Source organism: Coregonus clupeaformis, chromosome 34 (genome assembly GCF_020615455.1).
Source record: "Coregonus clupeaformis isolate EN_2021a chromosome 34, ASM2061545v1, whole genome shotgun sequence".
Classification (NCBI taxonomy): domain Eukaryota; kingdom Metazoa; phylum Chordata; class Actinopteri; order Salmoniformes; family Salmonidae; genus Coregonus; species Coregonus clupeaformis.
This window is the reverse complement of record NC_059225.1, coordinates 26,565,464-26,584,615: the sequence shown is the minus strand read 5'-3', so window position 1 is coordinate 26,584,615 and position 19,152 is coordinate 26,565,464. Positions and strand designations below refer to the sequence as shown.

The following is a 19,152-nucleotide window of genomic DNA, read 5'->3' as shown; positions in this document are numbered from 1 at the left end:
CTGGGGGTTTACGTAAGCTACAGTAAGAATGGTGCTGGGGGTTTACGTAAGCTACAGTAAGAATGGTGCTGGGGGTTTACGTAAGCTACAGTAAGAATGGTGCTGGGGGTTTACGTAAGCTACAGTAAGAATGGTGCTGGGGGTTTACGTAAGCTACAGTAAGAATGGTGCTGGGGGTTTACGTAAGCTACAGTAAGAATGGTGCTGGGGGTTTACGTAAGCTACAGTAAGAATGGTGCTGGGGGTTTACGTAAGCTACAGTAAGAATGGTGCTGGGGGTTTACGCTGATCTTAACCTTTTTGCACATAATGTTTCCACCATCGTTTCCTATGACTGAAAACAGCTTCTGGACATCAGAACAGCGATCACTAACCTAGATTTGGACGAAGAATACTTCTAAAATACATATTGATTATCCCAGACTAGCCCCAAATCCCCGACATTCGAAGAAGGAGGAGATGGCGCTATAGAAGCCGGCGTGTGGGATACCTGATGAGACTACGTCGGAGAGTGGATAAATTGCCTTTACCCTCCGTTCTATAGTCGAATGTGCAATCACTGGAGATTAAACTGGATGAGCTCCGTTCAAGACTGTCCTATCAACGTGATCTGAAGAACTGTAATATCCTGTTTCTCCGAGTCGTGGCTGAACAAGGACATGGTAAATATAAATATAGCTGGTTTTTCTATACATCGGCAGGACAGAACGGAAGCGTCAGGGAAGCTCCAGGGAGGGGGAGGGGGAGGGGGAGGGGGAGTGGGGGGGTGTCTCTTTGTGAACAGCAACTGGTGTGTGATGTCTACTATCAAGGAAATCTGGAGGTTCTGCTCGCCTGAGGTAGAATAGTTCATGATAAGCTGTAGACCACACTATTTACCAAGAGAGTTTTCATCTATATTTTTCGTAGCTGTCTATTTACCACCACAAACCGATGCTGGCACTAAGACAGCACTCAACGAGCTGTATAGGGCCATAAGCAAACAAGAAAATGCTCACTAATATGTGGCGCTCCTAGTGGCCTGTGACTTTAAATCAGGTGATCTAAAGTTTACATAATTTCTACCAGCATGTCAGCTGTGCAACTAGAGGCAAAAAAAAACTCTAGATCACCTTTACTCCACACTCAGAGATGTATACAAAGCTCTACGTGACATTGCATTTGGCAAATCTGAACATAACTCTATCCTCCTGATTCCTGCTAACAAGCAAAAACTCAAACAGGAAGTACCAGTGATGCGCTCAATACGGAAGTGGTCCGATGAAGTGGATGCTAAGCTAGACGACTGTTTCTCTAGCACAGACTGGAACATGTTCCGGGATTCAGCCAATGGCATTGAGGAGTACACCACATCAGTCACCGGCTTCATCAATAAGTGCATCGATGACGTCGTCCCCACAGTGACCGTACGTACATATCCCAACCAGAAGCCATGGATTACAGGCAACATCCGCACTGAGCTAAAGGCTAGAGCTGCAGCTCTCAAGGAGCGGGACACTAACCCGGACACTTATAAGGAATCCCTCTACGCCCTCCGACAAACCATCAAACAGGCAAAGCGTCAATACAGAATCAAGATCGAATCTTACTACACAAGGTCAGCGAGATGTAAAAATTGTCAAAGACTCCAGCCACCCAAGTCATAGACTGTTCTCTCTGCTACCGCATGGCAAGCGATGCCAAGTCTGGAACCAACAGGACCCTGAACAGCTTCTACCCCCAAGCCATAAAACTGCTAAATAGTTAGTTAAATAGTTAACCAATAGCTACCCAGACTATCTGCATTGACCCTTTTTGCACAAACTCTTTTGACTCATCACAGCTACTGTTTATTCTCCATCCTGTTGCCTAGTCACTTTATCCCTACTTATATGTACATATCTACCTCAATTACTATAATAATAATATGCCATTTAGCAGACGCTTTTTATCCAAAGCGACTTACAGTCATGCGTGCATACATTTTTGTGTATGGGTGGTCCCGGGGATCGAACCCACTACCTTGGCGTTACAAGCGCCATGCTCTACCAGCTGAGCTACAGAGAACTTGGCTATATTACCTCGTACCCCTGCACATCAACTCAGTACTGGTACCCTGTGTATATAGCCAAGTTATCATGGACTCAGTACTGGTACCCTGTGTATATAGCCTAGTTATCATGGACTCAGTACTGGAACCCTGTGTATATAGCCTAGTTATCATGGACTCAGTACTGGTACCCTGTGTATATAACCTAGTTATCATGGACTCAGTACTGGTACCCTGTGTATATAGCCTAGTTATCATGGACTCAGTACTGGTACCCTGTGTATATAGCCTAGTTATCATGGACTCAGTACTGGTACCCTGTGTATATAGCCTAGTTATCATGGACTCAGTACTGGTACCCTGTGTATATAGCCAAGTTAATACCTCTTACCCCTGCACATCGACTCAGTACTGGTACCCTGTGTATATAGCCTAGTTATCATGGACTCAGTACTGGTACCCTGTGTATATAGCCAAGTTATCATGGACTCAGTACTGGTACCATGTGTATATAGCCAAGTTAATACCTCGTACCCCTGCACCCGTGTATATAACCAAGTTATTGTTACTCATTGTGTATCTATTATTACTTTTATTATTACATGTTTTATTTTTCTATTATTTCTCTATTTTCTTTCTCTCTGCATTGTTGTGAAGAACCCGGAAGCATTTCACTGTTAGTCTACACCTGTGGTTTACAATGCAGGTGAAAAATAACATTTGATTTGACTCACCAATCAAAAAAAATTAGCTGACATGGGCTATCAGAGTAGCATAAATACTTCCTGTTGGGTAGTCATCTCTATGGAGCTGAGAGTAGCATATATACTTCCTGTTGGGTAGTCATCTCTATGGAGCTGAGAGTAGCATATATACTTCCTGTTGGGTAGTCATCTCTATGGAGCTGGAAGTAGCATATATACTTCCTGTTGGGTAGTCATCTCTATGGAGCTGAGAGTAGCATAAATACTTCCTGTTGGGTAGTCATCTCTATGGAGCTGAGAGTAGCATATATACTTCCTGTTGGGTAGTCATCTCTATGGAGCTGAGAGTAGCATATATACTTCCTGTTGGGTAGTCATCTCTATGGAGCTGGAAGTAGCATATATACTTCCTGTTGGGTAGTCATCTCTATGGAGCTGAGAGTAGCATAAATACTTCCTGTTGGGTAGTCATCTCTATGGAGCTGAGAGTAGCATATATACTTCCTGTTGGGTAGTCATCTCTATGGAGCTGAGAGTAGCATATATACTTCCTGTTGGGTAGTCATCTCTATGGAGCTGGAAGTAGCATATATACTTCCTGTTGGGTAGTCATCTCTATGGAGCTGAGAGTAGCATATATACTTCCTGTTGGGTAGTCATCTCTATGGAGCTGAGAGTAGCATATATACTTCCTGTTGGGTAGTCATCTCTATGGAGCTGGAAGTAGCATATATACTTCCTGTTGGGTAGTCATCTCTATGGAGCTGAGAGTATCATATATACTTCCTGTTGGGTAGTCATCTCTATGGAGCTGAGAGTATCATATATACTTCCTGTTGGGTAGTCATCTCTATGGAGCTGAGAGTATCATATATACTTCCTGTTGGGTAGTCATCTCTATGGAGCTGAGAGTAGCATATATACTTCCTTTTGGGAAGTCATCTCTATGGAGCTGAGAGTATCATATAGACTTCCTTATTTAATCTCATTCCTCCTCACCCCTCCCCACTTACCTCATCCTCCTGTCTCACATACATTGGGGAGAACAAGTATTTGATACACTGCCGATTTTGCAGGTTTCCCTACTTACAAAGCATGTAGGTACACTTCAACTGTGAGAGACGGAATCTAAAACAAAAATCCAGAAAATCACATTGTATGATTTTTAAGTAATTATTTAGCATTTTATTGCATGACATAAGTATTTGATACATCAGAAAAGCAGAACTTAATATTTGGTACAGAAACCTTTGTTTGCAATTACAGATATCATACGTTTCCTGTAGGTCTTGACCAGGTTTGCACACACTGCAGCAGGGATTTTGGCCCACTCCTCCATACAGACCTTCTCCAGATCCTTCAGGTTTCGGGGATGTCGCTGGGCAATACGGACATTCAGCTCCCTCCAAAGATTTTCTATTGGGTTCAGGTCTGGAGACTGGCTAGGCCACTCCAGGACCTTGAGATGCTTCTTACGGAGCCACTCCTTAGTTGCCCTGGCTGTGTGAGACCCAGCCACGACCCATCTTCAATGCTCTTACTGAGGGAAGGAGGTTGTTGGCCAAGATCTCGCGATACATTGCCCCATCTATCCTCCCCTCAATACGGTGCAGTCGTCCTGTCCCCTTTGCAGAAAAGCATCCCCAAAGAATTATGTTTCCACCTCCATGCTTCACGGTTGGGATGGTGTTCTTGGGGTTGTACTCATCCTTCTTCTTCCTCCAAACACGGTGAGTGGAGTTTAGACCAAAAAGCTCTATTTTTGTCTCATCAGACCACATGACCTTCTCCCATTCCTCCTCTGGATCATCCAGATGGTCATTGGCAAACTTCAGACGGGCCTGGACATGCGCTGGCTTGAGCAGGGGGACCTTGCGTGCGCTGCAGGATTTTAATCCATGACGGCGTAGTGTGTTACTAATGGTTTTCTTTGAGACTGTGGTCCCAGCTCTCTTCAGGTCGTTGACCAGGTCCTGCCGTGTAGTTCTGGGCTGATCCCTCACCTTCCTCATGATCATTGATGCCCCACGAGGTGAGATCTTGCATGGAGCCCCAGACTGAGGGTGATTGACCGTCATCTTGAACTTCTTCCATTTTCTAATAATTGCGCCAATTGTTGTTGCCTTCTCACAAAGCTGCTTGCCTATTGTCCTGTAGCCCATCCCAGCCTTGTGCAGGTCTACAATTTTATCCCTGATGTCCTTACACAGCTCTCTGGTCTTGGCCATTGTGGAGAGGTTGGAGTCTGTTTGATTGAGTGTGTGGACAGGTGTCTTTTATACAGGTAACGAGTTCAAACAGGTGCAGTTAATACAGGTAATGAGTGGGGAACAGGCGGACTTCTTAAAGAAAAACTAACATGTCTGTGAGAGCTGGAATTCTTACTGGTTGGTAGGTGATCAAATACTTATGTCATGCAATAAAATGCAAATTAATTACTTAAAAATCATACAATGTGATTTTCTGGATTTTTGTTTTAGATTCCGTCTCTCACAGTTGAAGTGTACCTATGATAAAAATTACAGACCTCTACATGCTTTGTAAGTAGGAAAACCTGCAAAATCGGCCGTGTATCAAATACTTCTTCTCCCCACTGTATGTTCTCTCCACCTCTGCTAAGCCCTTTAAGCCCTATCCCTCCCTCTACCCCCTGTATCTCTCTCCCCCTCCCTCTCCCCCTGCCTCTATCTCTCTCCCCCTCCCTCTCCCCCTCCCTCTATCTCTCTCCCCCTCCCTCTACCCTCCCTCTATCTCTCTCCCCCTCCCTCTACCCCCTCTATCTCTCTCCCCCTCCCTCTACCCCCCTCTATCTCTCTCCCCCTCCCTCTCCCCCTCCCTCTTTCTCTATCCTCCTCCCTCTACCCCCTTTATCTCTCTCCCCCCTCCCTCTACCCCCTGTATCTCTCTCCTCCTCCCTCTACCCCCTCTATCTCTCTCCCCCCTCCCTCTCCCCCTCCCTCTTTCTCTATCCTCCTCCCTCTACCCCCCCTCTATCTCTATCCTCCTCCCTCTACCCCCTCTATCTCTCTCCCCCTCCCTCTCCCCCTCCCTCTATCTCTATCCTCCTCCCTCTACCCCCTGTATCTCTCTCCCCCTCCCTCTACCCCCTCTATCTCTCTCCCCCTCCCTCTCCCCCTCCCTCTTTCTCTATCCTCCTCCCTCTACCCTCCCTCTATCTCTCCCCCCTCCCTCTACCCCCTCGATCTCTCTTCCCCTCCCTCTACCCCCCCTCTATCTTCCTCCCTCTACCCCCTGTATCTCTCTCCCCCTCCCTCTACCCCCTCTTTCTCTATCCTCCTCCCTCTACCCCCTCTATCTCTCTCCCCCTCCCTCTCCCCCTCCCTGTATCTCTCTCCCCCTCCCTCTACCCCCTGTATCTCTCTCCCCCTCCCTCTACCCCCTCGATCTCTCTTCCCCTCCCTCTACCCCCCTCTATCTTCCTCCCTCTACCCCCTGTATCTCTCTCCCCCTCCCTCTACCCCCCCACTATCTCTCTCCCCCTCCCTCTACCCCCTCACTATCTCTCTCTCTCACCCTCCCTCTACCCGAGAAAGCCAGTTTTATTGCTTCTTTAATCAGCACAACAGTTTTCAGCTGTGCTAACATAATTGCAAAAGGGTTTTCTAATGATCAATTAGCCTTTTAAAATTAGCAAACACAGCGTGCCATTGGAACACAGGACTGATGGTTGCTGGTAATGGGCCTCTGTACGCCTATGTAGATATTCCATAAAAAATCAGCCGTTTCCAGCTACAATAGCCATTCACAACATTAACAATGTCTACACTGTATTTCTGGTCAATTTGATGTTATTTTAATGGACACAAAAATAGTGTTTCTTTCAAAAACAAGGACATTTCTAAGTGACCCCAAACTTTTGAACGGTAGTGTATATATATAAATCTCTATCTCCCTCTCCCCCTCCCAGCACCCTCTCTCTCTCTCTCTCTCTCTCTCTGGGCTATAGTATATCAGGGGATAGTAAAGTGAGTGTTGTACTAACCCTAACCCTAACCCTTTACCCAACCCAGTGCCAGGTCTCCAGATTCCTGCTTCAACATGTGCCTCTGCCTGTCTCACCGGCCAATATAGATAGACAGACCCTTTTACACTATTTGTATTTGTATTTATTAAGGATCCCCATTAGTTCCTGCCAAGGCAGCAGCTACTCTTCCTGGGGTCCAGCAACATTAAGGCAGTTATACAATTTTAAAAACATTACAATACATTCACAAATTTCACAACACACTGTGTGCCCTCAGGCCCCTACTCCACTACCACATATCTACAGTACAGAATCCATGTGTACGTGTGTGTATAGTGTGTATGGTATCGTGTGTGTGTGCGTGTGTCTGTGCCTATGTTTGTGTTGCTTCACAGTCCCCGCTGTTCCATAAGGTGTATTTTTATCTGTTTTTTAAATCTACTTTTACTGCTGGCATGAGTTACCTGATGTGGAATAGAGTTCCATGTAGTCATGGCTCTATGTAGTACTGTGCACCTCCCATAGTCTGTTCTGGACTTGGGGACTGTGAAGAGACCTCTGGTGGCATGTCTTGTGGGGTATGCATGGGTGTCTGAGCTGTGTGCCAGTAGTTCAAACAGACAGCTCAGTGCATTCAACATGTCAATACCTCTCATAAATACAAGTAGTGATGAAGTCAATCTCTCCTCCACATTGAGCCAGGAGAGATTGACTTGCATATTATTAATGCTTGCTCTCTGTGTACATCCAAGGGGCCAGCCGTGCTGCCCTGTTCTGAGCCAATTGTAATTTTCCTAAGTCCCTCTTTGTGGCACCTGACCACACAACTGAACAGTAGTCCAGGTGCGACAAAACTAGGGCCTGTAGGACCTGCCTTGTTGATAGTGACCTGCCTTGTTGATAGTGACCTGCCTTGTTGATAGTGACCTGCCTTGTTGATAGTGACCTGCCTTGTTGATAGTGACCTGCCTTGTTGATAGTGACCTGCCTTGGTGATAGTTCTCTGCCTTGGTGATAGTGACCTGCCTTGTTGATAGTGACCTGCCTTGTTGATAGTGTTAAGAAGGCAGAGCAGCGCTTAATTATGGACAGACTTCTCCCCATCGTAGCTACTGTTGTATCAACATGTTTTGACCATGCTGTTAAGAATGCAGAGATATCACACTACCATGTTGACAGATATCTACCATGTTGACAGATATATCACACTACCATGTTGACAGATATATCACACTACCATGTTGACAGATATATCACACTACCATGTTGACAGATATCTACCATGTTGACAGAGATTTCACACTACCATGTTGACAGATATATCACACTACCATGTTGACAGAGATTTCACACTACCATGTTGACAGATATATCACACTACCATGTTGATAGAGAAATCACACTACCATGTTGACCTGACTGTCACCATGTTGACCTGACTCTGACCATGTTGACCTGACTGTCACTATGTTGACCTGACTGTCACCATGTTGACCTGACTGTCACCATGTTGACCTGACTGTCACTATGTTGACCTGACTGTCACTATGTTGACCTGACTGTCACCATGTTGACCTGACTGTCACCATGTTGACCTGACTGTCACCATGTTGACCTGACTGTCACTATGTTGACCTGACTGTCACTATGTTGACCTGACTGTCACCATGTTGACCTGACTGTCACCATGTTGACCTGACTGTCACCATGTTGACCTGACTGTCACCATGTTGACCTGACTGTCACCATGTTGACCTGACTGTCACCATGTTGACCTGACTGTCACCATGTTGACCTGACTGTCACCATGTTGACCTGACTGTCACCATGTTGACCTGACTGTCACCATGTTGACCTGACTGTCACTATGTTGACCTGACTGTCACCATGTTGACCTGACTGTCACTATGTTGACCTGACTGTCACCATGTTGACCTGACTGTCACTATGTTGACCTGACTCTGACCATGTTGACCTGACTGTCACTATGTTGACCTGACTGTCACCATGTTGACCTGACTGTCACCATGTTGACCTGACTGTCACCATGTTGACCTGACTGTCACCATGTTGACCTGACTGTCACCATGTTGACCTGACTCACATCTTTTCTTTTTGTCCTTTTCTGCTGGATGTGTAACCAGGCTGGAACCAGGCTGGCTCAAACAGCCCAGTAATGTGACAGACCGACACACTCTATATATAATAACATAAACTACATGGACAGCAGTATGTGGACACCCCTTCAAATTAGTGGATTCTATTTCAGCCATACCCGTTGCTGACAGGTGTATAAAAATGGAGCACACAGCCATGCGATCTCCATAGACAAACATTGGCAGTAGAATGGCCTTACTGAACAGCTCAGTGACATTCAACGTGGCACCGTCATAGAATGCCACCTTTCCAACAAGTCAGTTCGTCAAATTTCTACCCTGCTAGAGCTGCCCCGGTCAACTGTAAGTGCTGTTATTGTGAAGTGGAAACGTCTAGGAGCAACAACGGCTCAGCTGCGAAGTGGTAGGCAACACAAGCTCACAGAACAGGACCGCTGAGTGCTGAAGCGCTTAGCGCGTAAAAATCATCAGTCCTCGGTTGCAACACTCACTAATGAATTCCAAACTGCCCCTGTAAGCAACATCAGCACAAGAACTGTTCGTCGAGAGCTTCATGAAATGGGTTTCCATGGCCGAGCAGCCGCACACAAGCCTAAGATCACCATGCGCAATGCCAAGCGTCGGCTGGAGTGGTGTAAAGCTCGCCTCCATTGGACTCTGGAGCAGTGGAAACGCGTTCTCTGTAGTGATGAATCACGCTTCACCATCTGGCAGTCCGACGGACAAATCTGGGTTTGGCAGATGCCAGGAGAGTGCTACCTGCCCCAATGCATAGTGCCAACTGGAAAGTCTGGGAAGAAGGTGAGTCTGCGGCGCTTCCCTACTCCACCTTCCTCGCTTGGTTCAAGGCGTTGTTTGATCATCCCATGGAGGGAAAGGACGGGGGTGAGCGTCTACTCCGGCTACAACAGGCAGGGGGCCCGCGTCCGAGTACGCTCTGAGCTTTCGCACGGTGGCGGCGCCTTCCGGCTGGAATGAGCGTGCTCTGCGCACAGTCTTCAGGAGAGGCTTACTTATTTGTTAATGCCATCTTTATTGTGTTACATATCGCTGATGCCATCTTTGATTTGGTGTGCTGATCAATGCACAAGCACCTTTTTTTTCACTCCTATGGGTAAAATAATTTGATTAAGTCATACAAAGGTTTTACTGTGCATTCTGTCATTACTAAATGTGTAATGTGATAGCTATTTTAACATGACAATGTTTTAACACACAAAAACATTTGATTAATAAAATATTGAATCAGACGTCTTCCTCAAACAAAGGGATGATGATGCAATCTTTGCGAGAGGGAGGGGATCTGATTTAATTGGTCCTCAAATCGCGACTCAGAAACTTCATTCAGGATAAATGGAGTTAGCCCAGAGTTAGCCTGCCCCGGAACAGGTTAGTTCTGAAGGCTTCCTTACCATAGAAATGTACCTGGCTAAAAGGGGAGACACTTTCGTGGTACCGCTTATCCCAAGTTAAACTCAGAGTTGACCAAAATGACCAGGCTAACTCCTCAAACCTCATTCGTAGCATAGGGTTCTGGTGAATAGGTAAAGGTGTAAGGTTCTGGTGAATAGGTAAAGGTGAAAGGTTCTGGTGAATAGGTAAAGGTGAAAGGTTCTGGTGAATAGGTAATGGTGTAAGGTTCTGGTGAATAGGTAAAGGTGAAAGGTTCTGGTGAATAGGTAAAGGTGTAAGGTTCTGGTGAATAGGTAAAGGTGAAAGGTTCTGGTGAATAGGTAAAGGTGTAAGGTTCTGGTGAATAGGTAAAGGTGAAAGGTTCTGGTGAATAGGTAAAGGTGTAAGGTTCTGGTGAATAGGTAAAGGTGAAAGGTTCTGGTGAATAGGTAAAGGTGTAAGGTTCTGGTGAATAGGTAAAGGTGTAAGGTTCTGGTGAATAGGTAAAGGTGAAAGGTTCTGGTGAATAGGTAAAGGTGTAAGGTTCTGGTGAATAGGTAAAGGTGTAAGGTTCTGGTGAATAGGTAAAGGTGAAAGGTTCTGGTGAATAGGTAAAGGTGAAAGGTTCTGGTGAATAGGTAAAGGTGTAAGGTTCTGGTGAATAGGTAAAGGTGTAAGGTTCTGGTGAATAGGTAAAGGTTCTGGTCAGTGAGTCAGGGCTCTGGACTAACTTTTTCAGTTGAAGGCACCTGCACATGATTTTCTCACCAATTCTTTGCCACTGTGCAGCGATAATGACCTGGCCTGTGTCCCATATTGTATCTGAATCCCACACAGAACCAGGCTAATAATGACTAGCCATCTTTGTAATTAGCATGCCCTTGTAGGGCTCAGTGGTGTGTATTCAAGGGGTGCCAAGGGAAGCCAGGCTTCCCCCAAAAAAATGTACAAGAAAAAAACATACAAAATCATTTATCTTTCGTCTCTTTGTGTTTCATGTGTCTGATGCTGTCTGGTCAGAAAGAGTCATTGTTGTTGCCTGTAGCATTGAATGCAAGGGAAGCCAGCGAGCATTTGGCCTCCTTTAATTCATTAAACAAATTATAATAGCCAATCAGCGTTGAGCTAAACTGAGTGAGCTCAGCTGTGATTGGTCCTGGCGCACCATAGAAAAGTGTCAAGGGAAGCCAGTTTGGATTTGGCTTCAGACCAATCACATCACATCAGAAGCCAAACGTCATTGACAGAAAATAACTTGAATTGTTGCATCCCGTTGTGTTGTTAGTCAGCTAAAATCGTCCCTTTCCTAAATTAACCACGGATGGAAATAAGGATTTGGACTGGTGGTTTTACTTAATTCTCCGTACTGGCCAAAGATTATAACGGAGAATCTGATCCAACCATTAATTCATACATTGTGCCCCTGGCCTGAGAGGATGGAAGTTCAATATGTAGCTAGATGTAGAAGGCTAATGTTAACTAGCTAATGTTGCCCATGAATGGAAGTTAGGCTAGTGAGCTATCATTTTAGCCAGGTAGCCGAGGACAACAAAAACTAAAAGCGTGTACTGTATGACCAAGTCATAGACCGTTTAGGCAACAGGAAAGAGAGAAGGATATCATTGGTGTCAACATGTTTTTTATACTTGCACACACACACACACATATACACACAGAAATCAGTGCCATGGACAGCCACGTCATATTTAGTTTTACGTTGATTGGACTAAATTGTTTTTGGTATCTTTTAGTTGTCACTGTATTAGACTAAGCAGAGGTGATGTTGAAGTTGAAATGGTGCTGGAATAGTGGAGGCAGCTCCTGTTTTCTTTGTGACTTGCGGTAACTCTCTGTGGTTCTAAATCAATAGTTGTTTAGTAGTCCGAAAACGTCAGAAACATGAACTTGCTTGACCGTGCAGTAGGTCATATAACTGTTTGTTACATGTAATATGCTTTGTGGACTTCACCGGACAGAGGTTGCTCTCCGGTTTTGTGATGAACCAAAGGTGTGGTTGAATTTATTCTGCCACTGTGTCTTCTTATTGTCAGGGCCTTAGGCTTTTTTCAGGCTTTTTTTTCTGGCTTGGCTTCCCCAGTGATTTTACCCATGCACTGCTACTGGTAGGGCTTCACATTTAGCTAAATGGGCCAGTGGAAAAGGAAAGCTGCTGGCCCAAATGAAAAGGATACTGGCCCGGGAAAGCGGATGATGCGCGCCTCATTTAAATGTTCTCTTTCTGAGCAAGTAGCCCTATAATGACTCACCGTCCACACACAAATCATTACATTTTAACTTGACAATATCATATTTACATTGATTGTTTGGAGGGGAGAAATATAACCTTTGCGAAATCTGAAAAAGGGTGCTATTGTAAGAGAACAGTTAGTCTACAGTCGTATATAAAATCACTGTTATCTTTTAGCAAATTACATTTTTCCAGTTTTGTTTTTTTCAGGTTTTCACTCTAAAAATCACACTTCTTCAGGGTGCCTAGCGAAAAAGCCAATGTGTTTTTTACAGTACGATGTAGCGCCACAGTAGACGGGACTTGCCGCCAGAGTTCAAATATTTCAACTTTTGCCATCTGCAGTAGCGTTGTTTTCTACTGGTTGATGAGTTGTTTGTTTACTGAAATCACCTTAGCAATGCATGCCGTCGTACTGGCTTGCTTTTGCATCACAGTCTTTCTTGCTTTCTTGTCCCACCAACTGGTATGACGTTTTTTGCATCTGTCGTCTACACGCAGCATTAGAGGGATTGGGAAGAGTAGGGAGCACTTACGACAGCACACAGAATGTTTGTGTGTGTTTGAGTGCATCTGCTTTTATTTCTGTGAATGTAAGAAATGTGGGGCAGTGAGTGCGTTGTTGTCAGTGTAGCTGTGTGTGCTTATGCATGTGAGTGTGTGCATATCTGACAGTGTGTGTGTGTGTGTGTGTGTGTGTGTGTGTGTGTGTGTGTGAGTGTGAGTGTGTGTGTGTGTGTGTGTGTGTGTGTGTGTGTGTGTGTGTGTGTGTGTGTGTGTGTGTGTGTGTGTGTGTGTGTGTGGGTGTGGGTGTGTGTGTGTGTGTGTGTGTGTGTGTGTGTGTGTGTGTGTGTGTGTGTGTGTGTGTGTGTGTGTGTGTGTGTGTGTGTGTGTGTGTGTGTGTGTGTGTGTGTGTGTGTGTGTGTGTGTGTGTGTGTGTGTGTGTTCATAGAGACAGGACAGGAGTCTAGCAGTCAGAGGACCTAGCTAGCTGCCTGGAATAGCTGTGCTGCCATGTGATTCCTCAGGGTTCTATTTTAGAACGCTGCTGGTCCCTTCCACTGGAGGAATAGATTTAACAGATAGTCCTGCGAATACGCTCTCTGTCCATCTGTCTTCCTCTCTCTCTCCCTCTCCCTCTCTTCCTCTCGCTCTTCCCCTCTCTCTCTCTCTCTCTCACTCTCACTCTCACTCTCTTTCTCTCTCTCTACATACTCTTTTTCAAGTATAACTCCTGGCGTTTGGTTGTGAGTGAGTACATGCTTACCTTCTGTTAACCTGTGTGTTTAGGAATTTGTTCTGTTAACCCGTGTGTTTATGAATTTGTTATGTAAACCTGTTTGTGTGGGAACTTGATCTGTTAACCTGTTTGTTTAGGAACTTGTTGCATCTACCTTCAGAATAGTCACATGGACTCTTGTCATATATGTATGTCGCTCTAGCTAGCCCAAAGAGCTGTAATCCATGGTGTGACAGAGCTGTAATCCATGGTGTGACAGAGCTGTAATCCATGGTGTGACAGAGCTGTAATCCATGGTGTGACAGAGCTGTAATCCATGGTGTGACAGAGCTGTAATCCATGGTGTGACAGAGCTGTAATCCATGGTGTGACAGAGCTGTTGTCCATGGTGTGACAGAGCTGTAATCCATGGTGTGACAGAGCTGTAATCCATGGTGTGACAGAGCTGTAATCCATGGTGTGACTGAGCTGTAATCCATAGTGTGACAGAGCTGTAATCCATGGTGTGACAGAGCTGTTGTCCATGGTGTGACTGAGCTGTTGTCCATGGTGTGACTGAGCTGTTGTCCATGGTGTGACAGAGCTGTAATCCATGGTGTGACAGAGCTGTTGTCCATGGTGTGACAGAGCTGTTGTCCATGGTGTGACAGAGCTGTAATCCATGGTGTGACAGAGCTGTAATCCATGGTGTGACAGAGCTGTAATCCATGGTGTGACTGAGCTGTAATCCATAGTGTGACAGAGCTGTAATCCATGGTGTGACAGAGCTGTTGTCCATGGTGTGACTGAGCTGTTGTCCATGGTGTGACTGAGCTGTTGTCCATGGTGTGACAGAGCTGTAATCCATGGTTTGACTGAGCTGTAATCCATGGTGTGACTGAGCTGTAATCCATGGTGTGACTGAGCTGTTGTCCATGGTGTGACTGAGCTGTTGTCCATGGTGTGACTGAGCTGTTGTCCATGGTGTGACAGAGCTGTAATCCATAGTGTGACAGAGCTGTAATCCATGGTGTGACAGAGCTGTAATCCATGGTGTGACTGAGCTGTTGTCCATGGTGTGAAAGCTACCTATTATAATATAACACGTGTTAGTCTGTGGTTCTAGTCCTGCTGATAGCTATTGCTCAACCCTCTCTTGCTCGGGGAAAGGTCATTCAGTTCATATATGCAAACAAGTCTTGAGTGTGTGCGTATTGTACAGTGAGGGAAAAAAGTATTTGATCCCCTGCTGATTTTGTACGTTTGCCCACTGGCAAAGAAATGATCAGTCTATAATTTTAATGGTAGGTTTATTTGAACAGTGAGAGACAGAATAACAACAAACAAATCCAGAAACACGCATGTCAAAAATGATATAAATTGATTTGCATTTTAATGAGGGAAATAAGTATTTGACCCCCTCTCAATCAGAAAGATTTCTGGCTCCCAGGTGTCTTTTATACAGGTAACGAGCTGAGATTACGAGCACACTCTTAAAGGGAGTGCTCCTAATCTCGGCTTGTTACCAGTATAAAAGACACCTGTCCACAGAAGCAATCAATCAATCAGATTCCAAACTCTCCACCATGGCCAAGACCAATGAGCTCTCCAAGGTTGTCAGGGACAGGATTATAGACCTACGCAAGGCTGGAATGGGCTACAAGACCATCGCCAAGCAGCTTGGTGAGAAGGTGACAACAGTTGGTGCGATTATTCGCAAATGGAAGAAACACAAAAGAACTGTCAATCTCCCTCGGCCTGGGGCTCCATGTAAGATCTCACCTCTTGGAGTTGCAATGATCATGAGAACGGTGAGAAATCAGCCCAGAACTACACGGGAGGATCTTGTCAATGATCTCAAGGCAGCTGGTACGATAGTCACCAAGAAACCAATTGGTAACACACGCCGTGAAGGACTGAAATCCTGCAGCGCCTGCAAGGTCCCCCTGCTCAAGAAAGCACATATACATGCCCGTCTGAAGTTTGCCAATGAACATGTGAATGATTCAGAGGAGAACTGGGTGAAAGTGTTGTGGTCAGATGAGACCAAAATCGACCTCTTTGGCATCAACTCAACTCGCCGTGTTTGGAGGAGGAGGAATGCTGTCTATGACCCCAAGAACACCATCCCCACCGTCAAACATGGAGGTGGAAACATTATGCTTTGGTGGTGTTTTTCTGCTAAGGGGACAGGACAACTTCACCGCATCAAAGGGACGATGGACAGGGCCATGTACCGTCAAATCTTGGGTGAGAACCTCCTTCCCTCAGCCAGGGCATTGAAAATGGGTCGTGGATGGGTATTCCAGGATGACAATGACCCAAAACACACGGCCAAGGCAACAAAGGAGTGGCTCAAGAAGAAGCACATTAAGGTCCTGCAGTGGCCTAGCCAGTCTCCAGACCTTAATCCCATAGAAAATATGTGGAAGGAGCTGAAGGTTCGAGTTGTCAAACGTCAGACTCGAAACCTTAATGACTTGGAGAAGATCTGCATAGAGGAGTGGGACAAAATCCCTTCTGAGATTTGTGCAAACCTGGTGGCCAACTACAAGAAACGTCTGACCTCTGTGATTGCCAACAAGGGTTTTGCCACCAAGTACTAAGTCATGTTTTGCAGAGGGGTCAAATACTTATTTCTCTCATTTAAATGCAAATCATTTTATAAAATTTTTGACATGCGTTTTTCTGGATTTTGTTGTTGTTATTCTGTCTCTCACTGTTCAAATAAACCTACAATTAAAATGTTTGACTGATCATGTCTTTGTCAGTGGGCAAACTTACAAAATCAGCAGGGGATCAAATACTTTTTTCCCTCACTGTATGTAGGGTGTGTATGGTGTGGTGCAGGTTGTTTCCATGGCTTTTCCTTTTAGATTGTGTTCAATTCCATAATTCATATATTATTTTTTTTACATTTAATTGTAAAAATGATTGGGAGCACTAACTCTGGAGGATCTCCTAACCTCTGAGCCTGGGAGGGGTTGGATCAAAGCAGAAGACACATTTCTGTCTCCTATGGATCAATAAAGTAAAGTGTCACTAGCTGACAGTAGTTACTCATCTGGCAGTGAGATCTGATAGCCTCAACGGCAACGCTAGCCTGAACGCTCCATGGGAACAACTAAAAGGTCCCACATTCACCCCTCCCCCGTCGCCCTCTCCCTCCATTCCTCCTCACCCCTAACTGCTCCCCATACAACCAGCATTCCCTCCCCCACCCCTAGACCTCTTCTCACTCCTCCCCCTCTACCTTCACCTCTCCCTCTGTCACTCCTTCCCCTCCCCCTTCCCCCCTCCCTTAAACCTCTTCTCACTCCTCCCCCTCTACCTTCACCTCTCCCTCTGTCACTCCTTCCCCTCCCCCCTCCCCCCTCCCTTAAACCTCTTCTCACTCCTCCCCCTCTACCTTCACCTCTCCCTCTGTCACTCCTTCCCCTCCCCCACCCCTCCAGCTCTTCTTCCATCCCACCACCCAACCACACCTCCACTCCTACATCGTTCTTCGACAGAACTTTCCACTGAGGATCAGAGGAACGGCCAGACAAGCACCTCAGTTCCTGGGACACTTTCTGAACGCCAGCCAGGGGAGAGGTGGGTCAGGGTGGCGTGACCCCGAACATTTTATGGCTGCGATATCCCATTCTACCCCCCATAATTTCCTCTCCCCCCTCTCCCATCCTACACCCAGCATCCGCTCCATACCTCCCCTCCTACACCCAGCATCCGCTCCATACCTCCCCTCCTATACCCAGCATCCCCTCCATTCCTCCCCTCCTACACCCAGCATCCCCTCCATACCTCTCCTCCTCTACTCTCCTACACCCAGCATCCCCTCCATACCTCCCCTCCTACACCCAGCATCCCCTCCATTCCTCCCCCTCACACCCAGCATCCCCTCCATACCTCCCTCCTACACCCAGCATCCCCTCCATACCTCCCTCCTACACCCAGCATCCCCTCCATACCTCCCCTCCTACACCCAGCATCCCCTCCATACCTCCCCTCCTATACCCAGCATCCCCTCCATACCTCCCTCCTACACCCAGCATCCCCTCCATACCTCCCCTCCTACACCAAGCATCCCCTCCATTCCTCCCCTCCTACACCCAGCATCCCCTCCATACCTCCCCTCCTCTACTCTCCTACACCCAGCATCCCCTCCATACCTCCCCTCCTACACCCAGCATCCCCTCCATTCCTCCCCTCCTACACCCAGCATCCCCTCCATACCTCCCTCCTACACCCAGCATCCCCTCCATACCTCCCCTCCTACACCCAGCATCCCCTCCATACCTCCCCTCCTACACCCAGCATCCCCTCCATACCTCCCCTCCTATACCCAGCATCCCCTCCATACCTCCCCTCCTACACCCAGCATCCCCTCCATACCTCCCCTCCTACACCCAGCATCCCCTCCATACCTCCCCTCCTACACCCAGCATCCCCTCCATACCTCCCCTCCTACACCCAGCATCCCCATCATCCCTCCCCTCCTCTACCTTGTCCTCTGCCCAGCATCCAGCTGAGGGTGGAGAGGAGTTGGGTGAACCAGCATCTACTCCATACCTCCCTCCCTCTTTTCCCCTCCACCCACCCAACGCCTCTCTACCCCTCAGCTTCCCCTCCACCCACCCAACTCCTCTCCACCCCTCAGCTTCCCCTCCACCCACCCAACTCCTCTCCACCCCTCAGCTTCCCCTCCACCCACCCACCCAACTCCTCTCCACCCTCAGCTTCCCCTCCACCCACCCAACTCCTCTCCACCCCTCAGCTTCCCCTCCACCCACCCAACTCCTCTCCACCCCTCAGCTTCCCCTTCACCCACCCAACTCCTCTCCACCCCTCAGCTTCCCCTCCACCCACCCAACTCCTCTCCACCCCTCAGCTTCCCCTCCACCCACCCAACTCCTCTCCACCCCTCAGCTTCCCCTCCACCCACCCAACTCCTCTCCACCCCTCAGCTTCCCCTTCACCCACCCAACTCCTCTCCACCCCTCAGCTTCCCCTTCACCCACCCAACTCCTCTCCACCCCTCAGCTTCCCCTCCACCCACCCAACTCCTCTCCACCCCTCAGCTTCCCCTCCACCCACCCAACTCCTCTCCACCCCTCAGCTTCCCCTCCACCCACCCAACTCCTCTCCACCCCTCAGCTTCCCCTCCACCCACCCAACTCCTCTCCACCCCTCAGCTTCCCCTCCACCCACCCAACTCCTCTCCACCCCTCAGCTTCCCCTTCACCCACCCAACTCCTCTCCACCCCTCAGCTTCCCCTTCACCCACCCAACTCCTCTCCACCCCTCAGCTTCCCCTCCACCCACCCAACTCCTCTCCACCCCTCAGCTTCCCCTCCACCCACCCAACTCCTCTCCACCCTCAGCTTCCCCTCCACCCACCCACCTCCTCTCCACCCTCAGCTTCCCCTTCCACCCACCCAACTCCTCTCCACCCCTCAGC

At 47.3% G+C, this 19,152-nt stretch overlaps 1 protein-coding gene across 1 annotated transcript in view; it reads left to right on the top strand.

Moving 5' to 3' along the window:
• Window positions 1–13,496: 13,496 nt before the first annotated feature.
• Window positions 13,497–19,152, top strand: part of LOC121557071 (high affinity cationic amino acid transporter 1) — a 59,070-nt gene continuing 53,414 nt past the window's right edge. The window contains exon 1 of the mRNA XM_041870947.2: window positions 13,497–13,726. The gene's annotated coding sequence lies outside the window, so the exon portion shown is untranslated. The remainder of the gene's footprint in view (window positions 13,727–19,152) is intronic.